At 49.7% G+C, this 13319-nt stretch overlaps 1 protein-coding gene across 6 annotated transcripts in view; it reads right to left on the bottom strand.

The window, feature by feature from the left end:
* Positions 1 to 9092, bottom strand: part of PSEN1 (presenilin 1) — an 84821-nt gene extending 75729 nt beyond the window's left edge. For 3 of the 6 annotated variants that reach the window (XM_017349401.4, XM_070065199.2, XM_089322304.1), the window contains exon 1: positions 8952 to 9089. The gene's annotated coding sequence lies outside the window, so the exon portion shown is untranslated. Of the gene's footprint in view, positions 1 to 8947 lie in introns of all 6 variants that reach the window. The other 3 variants (XM_008272100.5, XM_089322303.1, XM_002719669.6) reach the window with 2 other exon arrangements.
* Positions 9093 to 13319: the final 4227 nt, after the last annotated feature.

Genomic DNA, 13319 nt, shown 5'->3' with positions numbered 1-13319 from the left:
TTAATTGCTGTGCCAAACACCTGCACTGCCAAATATTTCCAAATACAAAGATATAAAATGACTTTAGATTCATAGCACAGCAAGTTGAATTATCTTAGCAATGTTCTCTTCAACTCTTCTTTTCTTATGCTGACCAATCCAACTTAATTTTTATGCCTCCAGAAAATTATTGATTTAGTGCTTTTAATTTTGCAAAATTCTATCATCTCATTTTATTCTTATCACATCACAAGGCAGACTGAACAGGAAAACCTATCTATTTTACAAAAGCAGAGGGAACACAGGGAAGTTCAGCGACTCGCTGAAGAACACAGTTGGGCAGAGCAGCATGGGCCTCTGCCTCCACACCTCCAGTGTCGTCTTTGTGTCCCGCACCACCCCCACGGACAGACCTGACCATCTCTCAGCTCCTCCTCCTGGGAGTGACACTCCCCTGTGCCTGGCTACCATAATTTCTCCTGACCAAATATTTACGACTTTGACTCTTCCTTTTCACAGAAAGTGTTCGGAAAATATAGAAGGGAAAAACCTTTTTACATAGCTAGTAGTATTCTATTAACATATAATATCTAAAATACTACATAACAGTTAAAATGCTGGTTGGACACCCACACCTCCTATCAGAATGCCTGGATCCGGTTCCTGTCTCTGGTTCCTGTTAATGTACACCTTGGATGGCAGTGGTGACAGCGCAAGTAGCTGGGTTCCTACACCCACGCAGGACTCTTGGATTGGGTCCCCAACTCCCGGTTTTGGCCAGGCCCAGCCCTGGCTGTTTTGAGCATCTTGGTAGTAAACTGGTTCACATCTGACCGACAACAGAAAGACATAATGCAATTTTTTCCTCTAGTAAAGGTATCAAGTTCCAATTAACCCTTAATTTTCCTATATTTGAATCATTCAAATTATGACAAACCGGTAATCAAGGTAGCTTTCCCTTCTATTCCACAAGTCTGAAAATCATGGCTGCCCTTCTCTTCCCCTCATCTTCACGCCACAGTCCACTGACATAAGATCAGGGAATTGCAAATTAATGTGAATTAATGTAAATTTGTTTAAAAACTAAAGTGAAAAAGAAATTTATTTCTTCATTTTGAAAGAGCTACAGAGAGGGGGGAGACACAGAGACCTTCCATCTGCTGGCTCACTCCTCAAAAATGGCTGCAACAACTGGGGCTGGGCCAGGCCGAAGCCAGGAGTTTCATCCGGGTCTCCCACGTGGGTGCAGGGGCCCAAACACGTGGACCATCTTCCACTGCTTTTCCCAGGCATCAGCAGGGAGCCAGATTGGAAGTGGAGCAGCCGAGCCATGAACCAGAGCCCGTACAGGATGCTGGCATTGCTGGTGGAAGCTTAACCCGCTATGCCACAGTGCCAGCCACTAAATAAAGCAAATTAAAAATACAGAAACTACAACTCCTTTTTTCCCCCCCTTTTTCAAAAGTATTACTTATTTGAAAGGCAGAGTGATACACACACACAGGAAAGAGAGACCTTCCTTCTGTGGGTTCACTCCCTGAGCACTGGAAACAGCCAGGGCTGGGCCAGGCTGAAGCCTGGAGCCGGGAACTCATCCAGGTCTCCCACAGCGGCAGGAACCCAGGTATCAGGCCACCATCTGCTGTCTCCCCAGTACACGGGCAGGAAGCTGGTTCGGAAGAGCACAGTAGCTGAGACTCAAACCAGGCACTCCAACAGGAGATGTAGGCATCTCAACCAGCAGCGTAACCTGTTATGCCACAATGCCTGCCCCTTTTTCTGTTTTGAAACTTCTTTTTAAATTAACTTGAGAGAGACAGAGAGATGTCCCCATGTGTTGGTTCACTCCCAGGATGCTTTCAATGGCCAGGGCCAACATGGAAACTCTAAGCTCAAACCAGGTGTTCCACATGGGTGGCAGGAATCAATTACTCAGGCCATCACTTCTGCCTCCCATTTGCAGAAAACAACATCTGAAGCTGGACTCAAGAACCAGAGTCAGGAGTCAAATCCAGGCATGCCGACGTGGGAAGTCAGCAACTTAACTGCTAGGCTAAACACCTGCTCCAGAGACACAGGTTTATTAACTGGGAGAACGGATATGGATTCTAGGGGATGGGTAATGTTCTGTTTCTGGATCTGGTTGTTAGTTACAAAGGAGTTTCAGTTTGTGAAATTCCCTGAGCTGTATTCCTGTGATCTGATCTATGCACATTTTCTTATCATATTTCAACTAAAAATTCAAGTAGATTTTTGTGGGAATATTTATGGTTATTACTTTGATCTTCTCTCCTTTTTTCTGAAAGGAAGAGAGACAAGAGACAGGAAGATCTGTTATCTGGTGGTTCATTACCCAAAAGCCTGCAACAGCCAGGGCTAGGCCAGGCCAAAGCCAGGAGCCCAAAAATCAATCCCTGTCGCCCACATGGGTGGCAGAGACCCAAGTATTTGAGCCACCACCTGCTACCTCCCATGATGTGCACTGGCAGGAAGCTGGAAGTGCTACGGGACCTAAACTGAGATACTTAAATTTGAAATGTGGGCTCAAGCAGTGCTTTCACGATTGTGCCAAACATCTACCCCAGTCCTGTCTTTTAACAGATATAATTGAGACTTGGCAATACAGGGCAGAGCTTTTGGCAAAGCAGTTAAGTTGCTACTAGGGACATCCACGGCCCACACCCAGCTTCCTGCTACTGTGCATTCTGGGAGGCAGCAGATGGGTCCCTGCCCCCCAGTGGTAGACCTAGACTCAGTTCTGGGTTCTTGGCTTCAGCACTGGCCCAGCCCCATCTGCTGCAAACATCTGGGGAGTGAATCAGCAGATGAAAGCTCTCTCGCTCTCTCTCTCTGTCCCGCTCTCTCTCTCTCTGTTGCTCTGCCTTTCAAATAAATGAACTTCAAATATTTCAATTAAAAAAGATTTGAAGGGCCAGTGTTGTGGCACGGTTAAGCCACTGCTTGAGATGTTGGTGTCCCATACCGGAGTACCTGCTCAAGTCCTGGCTGTTCTGCTTCCGATTTACTAACGTTCCTGGGAAAGCAGAAGACGGTCCAGGTACCTGGGCCCCTGTGGAGACTTGGGTGGAGTTACAGCCTCCTGGTTTCCATCTGGCCCAACCCTGGCTGTGGCAGCCATGTGGGGAGTAAACCAGTGGATGGAAGCTCACTCTCTCTCTCTCTGTTGCTCCCTCTCCCTCAGTAACTCTGCCTTTCAAATAAATAAATAAATCTTAAAAAAATAAGCTATAATAAAAATCTGATCATCTTAATTTGTTTCTATTTTTATCTTTACACTCATAGAATCTTTTCAAACTATTACAAGAAACCATACAGGGGCCGGCGCTGTGGTGTGTAGGCTAAGCTCTGCCTCTGCCGGCGATACTGGCAGCCCATACGGGCACTGGTTCATGTCTCGGCTGCTCCTCTTCTCATCTAGTTCTCTGCTTATGGCTTGGGAAAGCAGTGGAAGATGGCCCAGGTGCTTGGGCCCTGCACCTGCGTGGGAGACCCAGAAGAAGCACCTGCCTTCAGAATGGCTCAGGGAGAGTGAACCAGCGGATGGATATCTCTATCTCTTGCGCTCTCGCTCTCTCTCTCTGTCTTTCCCTCTCAAATTTAAAAAAAAAAAAAAAATCTTTAAAAAAAAAAAAAAGGAACCACACAAACTGGTCATCATCACACTGGAGCTTTCTCACACAAAACCAGTAAGAAGCATCAACTCCAATACTATTTTCAAAGTTCTTTTCACACCCTTTATTTCATGTGATTTTTTTTAAAAGACTTATTGTTTTGAAAGACAGAGTTACAGAGGGAGAAGCAGAGACAGAGATCTTCCATCCATTCCTTCACTCCCCAAATGGCCACAATGGCCAGAGCTGGGCATTGGTCTGAAGCCAGAAGTTTCCTCCAGGTCTCCCACATGGGTGGCAGCAGCCTAAGTACATGGGCTATCTTCTGCTGCCTTCCCAGACACATTAGCAGGGAGCTGGATCGGAAGTGGAGTAGCTGGGACCAGACCCAGCGCCTATATGGGATGCCGACACTGCAGGCAGCAGCTTAACCTGCTGCGCCACAATGCAGACCCCTCCATGTGATTGTTAAAATTAAAAAAAAAAAAAAAAAAAGAAAGAAAGAAAGAAAGAGAGAGAGAGAGAAAGAGAGAGAGAGAAATCACTTAAGAAAAGTGACCTGGGGCCAGCGCTGTGACACAGCAGGTTAACGCCCTGGCCTGAAGCGCTGGCATCCCAGATGGATGCTGGTTCGAGACCCGGCTGCTCTCTGCTATGGCCTGGGAAAGAAGTAGAGGATGGACCGGGTCCTTGGGCCCCTGTACCTGCCTGGGGGACCTGGAAGAAGCTCCTGGCTTCGGATGGGCTCAGCTTCGGCCATTATGGCCAATTGGGGAGTGAACCATCGGATGGAGGACCTCTCTCTCTCTCTGTCTCTCCTTCTCTCTCTGTGTAACTCTGACTTTCAAATAAATAAATCTTGAGAGAGAGAGAGAGAGAGAGAGAAAGAGAAAGAAAAGCAATCTGTATTCACATGTTTCTAAAAACTCAGGAAAGGTGAAGAAATTTGCCTGTGCCAGTTACGGAGCAGGTGAATGACAATGCCGGTCCCAGAACCCAGGTCTTCTGACACCCATGCCAGTTCTCCAGTTCACCCAGAGAAATCTCATGCCTGGTAACACACACACAATACTGGTACAAAGAAACGGACAAAGCCGGAGTTGATTTTAGTGCAGCAATGGCTGAAAACAACTGATGACTGCAGGGAGACGATCAATGACCCACTGTTCAGGCAGCACGGCAAGACACTATTGGACTTCATAACATTCCCAGCTGAGCCCTGTGAACACCAGGACGCTTCTGCTGGGGGTGGGGTGCGGGGGAGCTTCATGTTCATGTGACCCAGAATGCAGAGGGAGTGGGGGTCTGGACAGAAGTGAATTTTGGTGTGCCTGCTCTTAGTTACTGCTGAAGACCCACAGAGCACAACGTGTGAATTCACGGCCATCCACTTCCTTTCCCTCATCACATCTGCTCAATAATTCTTTTTTTTTTTCCAATTCTTGCTCAAAAGGAAAAAAGGCATCCTTTTCTGATGGGCAAGCAGCATTTCTTTTTATTAAAAAAAGACCCACCCACCCACCGACACACACACACCCCTCAAGAGACCCACAGGTAATCTCAAAGCTTAGATGTGAACAGAAAATTCTGTCTAACCAGAAAATCTTCTAACCAAGGGCACTTCCCAGAGTATCACAGGAGCAATGTTCAGAATCTCAAGACAAATTTACTAAAAATCCCATCCGAGGAAGCACCTTCAGAAAGGTACATTTTCTCCTCTTCCCACACCCTAAGGTAACAAACCTCAAGCTGCTACAGAAAAGTGGTGGTTTGATTAACAATGCCATTTTCTTTCTCCGCTCTCCCAGAGGTAAAGGCAAATGACATCTGTACTCCACAGAAACACCTTCGTGAGACTTGCCCAGCGCAGGAGGCTGTGGCTTCCCTTAGGTCTGGAAGCCGTCTGACTAGCTGCTCCTTCACTGAGAAAACTCCTCCAAGTATTTTCTGCTGCATCTGAGGTGTAAAGGTAAGATGTTTTCAAGTGCAAAACGGGCCTGTGACACTTTCTCTACAAAGGGATTTCATCAGCCCTGTGTTCCTCTGCAGCTTCTCCCTGGTCAGGCAGCCCAGTGTGGATTATGTGCATGAGCTGGGAAAGCCCCTACTAGAGTTTTTAAAGGCTCCCATCCAACAGGAAATGTAATCTAATTCTAAACTGCATCCTGTAATTGAAATACACAGAAATAACCTTAAATTAATTAAACACTGGAGGGATACGTCCTGGAAAGAGTCCTTTGATCCTGAAGAGATCAGAAGCAAACCACTTTCCCAGCCCTACAAGATGAGGCTTTTGGAAAACGGTAGATGCTAAAAAGAGCAACAGTGCTGCATCTGATTTGGTGATTTTTCCTTCCTTCCATCCCACTCCATCTCTGTGAACCATCTGTGATAGATCAGATTATTATTCAGCAAATACTGCTTCCTCCAGCATTTCCCAGGGAGAACTGTACAGTGCACTCTCCACACGCTCAGGTTCCGCATCCCTGGATTCAACCAATCACAGACTGAAAATCTTTGAGAGGAGGGGAGAACTACACCTGTACTAAACATGTGTAAGTTTTTTATTCTTGTCACTATTCCTTCAACAATATGGCATAGCAGCGATTTACACAGCACTGACGTTGTATTAGGTACTGTAAATAAACTAGAGATGGTTTGAAGTATATTCCAGAGGATGTGCAGGTTACATGCAAATACTGTGATATTTTATAGAGTGACTTGAGTTCCTCGGATTGTGGCATCTGCAGGGATCCTGGAAACAATGCTGTTCAGACGCCGAGGGCCAACCTGCACTTCTCTCCAGTGACTTTGGGCTGGGGTCTAAGACCTGCTTTTGGCCTCAAGGGGGAATCAGTCGACTACTCACCCAGTCTTTGGGCACAACCACACTTCTTGCTTTGGCCAGTGTGATCTTAGCAGATGTGGCACAAGCAGACACATGTGCAGTTGGCTTTGCCTTAGTTACACCTTGAGAAGAGCTTACCATGAGTAGCTACTGCCCACCAGGCCTAGAGCCCAGAAAAGCATATGCAAATCAGAACTGTCCCATCTGATCCACACACCTACACCTGGAAGCAGAGTCTGAGTGAGAAGAAATGCGCTAAGGAGCTGACTTTGGAGAAGATCTGTTATGTAGAGTTACTGTAGCAACTTCTTTTTTTTATTTTATTTTATCTTTGACAGGCAGAGTGGACAGTGAGAGAGAGAGAGACAGAGAGAAAGGTCTTCCTTTTGCCGTTGGTTCCCCCTCCAATGGCCACCGCGGCCGGCACATCGCGCTGATCCGAAGGCAGAAGCCAGGTGCTTCTCCTGGTCTCCCATGCGGGTGCAGCGCCCAAGCACTTGGCCATCCTCCACTGCACACCCAGGCCACAGCAGAGAGCTGGCCTGGAAGAGGGGCAACCGGGACAGAATCCGGCGCCCTGACCAGGGCTAGAACTCGGTATGCCGGCGCCGCAAGGCGGAGGATTAGCCTATTGAGCCACTGCGCCAGCCGAAACTTCTTTTTAAATACTGATTATGTTGGCTGGCAAAATGAAGATGAACAAAGACCTTCAGTTACAAATCCCTTATCTCAAACCCTTGGGACCAAATGTATTTAGAATTTAAATTTTTTTTTTTTGAGTTTCTGTTAAGGTAATACAACACAAATACCATGTTATACCATATGACTATGGGGCCCCTGAAGGATCTTAGAATCACAAAATCAAACCCATTATTAAATCTATACAAAGTCTTAAATTACATAAAAACTATAAGTAGGTTAAGGTCAGACTTTGCTGTCCAATTAGTTCTGAAAAACCTTTTCAGTATTCAGATTTCCGAATGGAGACTACAGTCCTGTATTACCAAACTCTGTTAACTTCAGTAACTCTGAAAACAAGGTACAGCCCAAGCCACCGTCTCAAATCTTCTGTGGAAATGGTTAGAATACAATTAATTTTCGATGAAAACATGACTACTTACACCTTATTAATTTGTAAGTCACTGCTTATACTCCGTATTGCCTGTGTTCCTTCTTTTGTTCTGAATCAACTTAAGGAACTTGAAAACCAAACATTAATACCCTTTAACCAACACAGTTTTCTTGGGTTTCTTCTGTATAACCAGGCACTGTAACAGGTGCTAGCGATAATACGGAATCAGATTTCTTCTGCTTCTGTCTACTGAAAAGAGCTTACTATGGGGGGAAAGACAAATCAGTAAATTTTTATACTGATTACATGTTGAAATAAAAGCACATTGGATATACTGGGTTAAATAAAATACATTATCCAAATTAACTTTACCTGGTTCTTGTTACGTTTTAAAACTGCGTTGATCAGAAAGTCCCAAATGCACATTATAGCTCACATTCTATTTCTACTGGACAGGGCTGCTCTAAATCTTGGGTTTCTTGCTACATCAGGCCGGATGCTGAGACTCCCGGGCACTGAACTGTTGGGGTCCTCCTCCTACCCCGCTCATTCCCCCCCATTCTGAATGTCCCAGGTGTCTATCCCTGGCCTCCGCCCCTCCTGCTTCCTCCAGTGCCTCCATATCAATAGCAGATCCACGGAGGTGACTCACGTTTGCGGCCGTTTGCACCTGCTGCTGGCACTGCCAGACTACTTCCTCGTCTCTCTCCCTACTAGTTCTTCCCTCCTCGCTCCTTAACTCTGAGAGCCTCGCCCACTCGCCAAACTCCAAACCTCCCAGGCAGCTTCCCTCCCCGTCCCCCAGCTGGCTGCCGGGTCTGTTCGTGTCCCTGCGCCTTTCCAAGCCTGTGCCAGCACTGCACACCCAACTCACACCGCACCTCACCCAAACGATGCCAAAGTCCTGCCTCCACTAACAGGTTCAAAGCTCTCGGCACCGCCGCGCCGGCCACTGACGGAACGGGAGGGAGGGCGAGCGCACACCCGCGCCTCGCTCACCGCCCGTTTTCCGCCTCCACCGTTCACAGGAGGGCCCGAGCCCCGAGCGCCCCTCGCCTCTGGACAAGGGCACGCGGCGCCGAGTTTCAGCCGTTGCTCAAGCAGACCCAGCCCCAGGCGCTTCCTCTTTCTCCCGCTCCACTCCAGGCTAGACGGTCACGGCCGGCCCACGGCACCTGCGCCCCCAGATGCCTTCGCGAAGCCTGTCAGGACCAAGCCTCCCGCGGGGACTCTCCCTCGCGCTCCCCAAGCCGGGCTGCTGCATCTCCTCCCGGCCGCGCCCCGCCCCTCATCCTCGAGGACAGCGGCTCCGCGGCCCGGCCCGCGACAAAAGACCCTCCCCCACCCCGCCCGGCCGCCCGAGTCCGCGCCGACTCAGGCACGCCCTCCTCTATCCCCGGGCGCCCCACCACGAACCTACGCTTTTCCCGCCGCCGCCGCCGCCGTCCGCTCGCAACCGAGGCTCCTGCCGGAGCAGCCGCTGTTTTGTTTCCGCTGTGGAACCTCGGCCCCCAGTGCAGCCCGGCCCAGGCCCCGCCTCGGAGGGCTCGCCGGTGTCGTCATTTCCGGCTCTGGCGTCGTTGGCGGACGGCCCATCCGGGCGGGCCCAATCGGAGGGGTGGAGCCAGCATGAAGGAGGCGGAGCTTCCGTCGGTCCGCGCGGACTGCCAGGGCTGGGGGTCCGCTTCTGGCACCAGGAGCTACCTGCCAGGAGGGCTGGCCTAGGGCTCCGGGACTGCTCTAGCGCTGAGGACGGAGGTTTCTGCAAGAGCTTGGGCCGGCGTAGGCTTTTCTTGGCCCCCTTGTTAAATCCAACGTCTCGAGATTCTATATGCTAGCTAGTTGTAGTTTTTCAGAATGAGAGCCAGCCACATCACAGTTAAGGAAGTGCTCATTAAAATTGCTAATACCTGAATCCCCTTCCTCCATTCAGACTCTGAACTACTCATGACAGGAAAACCTGAGAAATGCTGGACTCGAGGGCTCCTAGTTTGAGCCCCGTGGTGTTCCTAGATGGTAAACATTTATTATTATTATTTTTTTTTTTTTTTGACAGGCAGAGTGGACAGTGAGAGAGAGAGACAGAGAGAAAGGTCTTCCTTTGCCGTTGGTTCACCCTCCAATGGCCGCCGCGGCCGGCGCGCCGCGGCCGGCGCACCGCGGCCAGCGCACCGCGCTGATCCGATGGCAGGAGCCAGGAGCCAGGTGCTTTTCCTGGTCTCCCATGGGGTGCAGGGCCCAAGCACCTGGGCCATCCTCCACTGCACTCCCTGGCCACAGCAGAGGGCTGGCCTGGAAGAGGGGCAACCGGGACAGAATCCGGCGCCCCGACCGGGACTAGAACCCGGTGTGCCGGCGCCGCTAGGCGGAGGATTAGCCTAGTGAGCCGCGGCGCCGGCTGGTGGTAAACATTTAGAAAGCAGAAAACGGAGTTTCTTGTCGTCGTTAAGATTTATTTATTTATTTGAAAGAGAGTTACACACGGAGAGAGGTCTTCCATCCGTTGGTTCACTCCCCAAATGGCTGCAATGGCCTGAGCTGGGCTGATCTGAAGCCAGGAGCCTGGAGCTTCTTCCAGGTCTCCCACGCGGCTGCAGGGCTCCAAGCACTAAGGCCACCTGCTACTGCTTTCCCAGGGCATTAGGAGGGAGCTGGATCTGGAACGGAGCAGCCCGGACTCGAACTGGTGCCCATATGGGATGCTGGCACTGCAGGTGGAGGCTTTACTTGTTACGGCCCAGCGCCGGCCCATGGTGTCTTATTTTTTAACGATGTCTTATTCACAGTGGGCTGATCGGGCACTTGGATCTTGTACCCGCCAGACCCAGCAATTATGCAGCACACCACACTCATAGGCTCACCTGGAAAGTCAAACGTGAACACTGCCGCACTACACAGTGGGAAACACTCTCACCAGGACCTGGAAAGCTAAAAATGAAACTTAATAACATGGCATCTTTAAGTTCCTTTTTTTTTTTTTTTTTTTGACAGGCAGAGTGGACAGTGAGAGAGAGAGAGACAGAGAGAAAGGTCTTCCTTTTGCCGTTGGTTCACCCTCCAATGGCCGCCGCGGCCAGCGCACCACACTGATCCGATGGCAGGAGCCAGGTGCTTCTCCTGGTCTCCCAAGCAGGGCCCAAGCACTTGGGCCATCCTCCACTGTCCTCCCTGGCCACAGCAGAGAGCTGGCCTGGAAGAGGGGCAACCGGGACAGAATCCGGCGGCCCGACCGGGACTAGAACCCGGTGTGCCGGTGCCGCTAGGCGGAGTATTAGCCTAGTGAGCCGCGGCGCCGGCCTTAAGTTCCGTTTACATTTCTTTCTCCAGATACTCCTTCACATTCCTGAACAATCAGTCCCACATCCCTTCTCCTCCTCCTCTCAGTCCTGCTCCAGTGCATTGACAGAACAAGTTTAATTTATTAGAAAGGCAGAGAGAGAAACACAGAGATCTCACATCTGGTTCAATCCCCAAATGCCCCTAACAGCCAGGGCTAAGCCAGGCTGAAGCTGGAAGCCGAGTTTTCCACATGGGCGGCAGGATGTCAACTAATTGAGCCATCACTTCCCAAGATGCGAGTTAGCAAGAAGCAGAGCAGGACAGGAACCAGGCACTCTGGGTGTGTGCTGTGGGCATCTGAAGCTGTGTGTGTGACGCACTGGGCCAAACACTCCGGACTTCAACACCCAACAGCTTCATGTTGAAAAACAGAAGTAATCTTTTCCATTATCCAAAGAAAAGACAAGTTAGGGGTGTAAAAAGAGTTGAACAAAGATATCTTTTTTCTTATTTATTTATTTATTTTTTGACAGGCAGAGAGGACAGTGAGAAAGAGAGAGAGAAAGTTCTTCCTTTTCCGTTGGTTCACCGCCCAAATGGCTGCTATGGCCGGCGTGCTACACGGATCCAAAGCCAGGAGCCAGGTGCTTCTCCTGGTCTCCCATGCGGGTGCAGGGCCCAAGTACTCGGGCCATCCTCCACTGCCTTCCCGGGCCACAGCAGAGAGCTGGACTGGAAGAGGGGCAATCAGGACAGAATCCAGCGCCTCAACCAGGACTAGAACCCGCAGTGCCGGCACCGCAGGTGGAGGATTAGCCTATTGAGCCATGATGCCAGCCCCAAAGATATCTTTTTAATATCCTCACACCCCCTTGAATCCTTAAACATCATAAGACTAGGGATTTTTGCCTGCTTGCTCACCTACGTGAGTTTATTACATATTGAGAACAGTATATATATTTCAACAAGCAACAAGCTAAAACTCATATGCTTATTTGAAGCTAGTTGAACCCCTTTGCTACGTGCTAATAAGAGAATGTCTTAAAATGATGTCAAGGGACCTGCGCTGTGGCATAGCAGGTAAAGCCGCCGTGTGCAGTGCTGGCATTCCATATGGGCTCCGGTTCAAGTCCCAGCTGCTCCAGTTCTTCTTCTTCTTTTTTTTTTTTTTTTTTTTGACAGGCAGAGTGGACAGTGAGAGAGAGAGACAGAGAGAGAAAGGTCTTCCCTTGCCGTTGGTTCACCCTCCAATGGCCGCCGCTGCAGCCGGCGCACCGCGCTGATCCGATGGCAAGAGCCAGGAGCCAGGTGCTTTTCCTGGTCTCCCATGGGGTGCAGGGCCCAAGCACCTGGGCCATCCTCCACTGCACTCCCTGGCCACAGCAGAGAGCTGGCCTGGAAGAGGGGCAACCGGGACACAATCCGGCGCCCGGACCGGGACTAGAACCCGGTGTGCCGGCGCCGCAAGGTGGAGGATTAACCTATTGAGCCACGGCGCCGGCCTAGCTGCTCCAGTTCTGATCCAGCTCTCTGCTATGGTCTGGGAAAGCAGTAGAAGATGGCCCAAGTCCTTGGGCTCCTGCACCCATGTGGGAGACCTGGAAGAAGCTCCTGCTTCCTGGCTTCAGATTGGCGCAGCTCTGGCCATGTGGCCAACTGGGGAGTGCCAGTGAATGGAAGACCTCTCTCCATCTCTCTCTGCCTCTCCTCTTTCTGTGTAACTCTGACTTTCAAATAAATAAATAAATCTTTTTTTAAAAAAAAGTCAAATTATTATTAGAAACAATCTCAAAAATTGTGTGTAAAAACATTCATGAAATGTTTGTATAGCAGAAAGTGGAAAGCTAAATATGCTACAGTAAGTCGTGGTCCACTCCCTCTTCGGAATATTAAATTTTTTAAATATTTATTTTATTTATTTGAAAGAGTTACAGAGAGAGAGAGGTCCTTCATACCCTGGTTCACTCCCCAACTGGCCACAACAGCCGGAGCTGCACCCATCCAAAGCCAGGAGCCAGGAGCTTCTTCCAGGCCCTCAGACACTGGTGCAGGGCCTAAGCACTTGGGCCATCTACTACTGCCTTCCCAGGACATCGCAGAGAGCTGGATCGCAAGTGAAGCAGATGGGATGCCAGCACTGCAGGCGGCGGCTTTACCTGCTACTCCACAGCGCCTGCCCCAGAAAAATATTAAATTTATTCATAGTAACTATGTGGAATAGAAATTTTTATTTTATTAAGTGAAAAAAGACATGAGAGTTCTATTTATATTGAATGTCAAAACAGACCTGTTGAAAAAAAGAGACGTTAGATTAAAAGCAGTGACTGTGGGCCGGCGCCGTGGCTCACTAGGCTAATCCTCCGCCTTGCGGCGCTGGCACACCAGGTTCTAGTCTTGGTCAGGGCGCCAGATTCTGTCCCGGTTGCCCCCCTTTCAGGCCAGCTCTCTGCTGTGGCCAGGGAGTGCAGTGGAGGATGGCCCAAGTGCTTGGGCCCTGCACCCCATGGGA

The sequence above is a fragment of the Oryctolagus cuniculus genome, chromosome 20 (assembly GCF_051225735.1).
Source record: "Oryctolagus cuniculus isolate XC-2025 breed Fujian yellow rabbit chromosome 20, ASM5122573v1, whole genome shotgun sequence".
Taxonomy (NCBI): domain Eukaryota; kingdom Metazoa; phylum Chordata; class Mammalia; order Lagomorpha; family Leporidae; genus Oryctolagus; species Oryctolagus cuniculus.
This window is presented reverse-complemented; position numbering and strand designations above follow the sequence as displayed.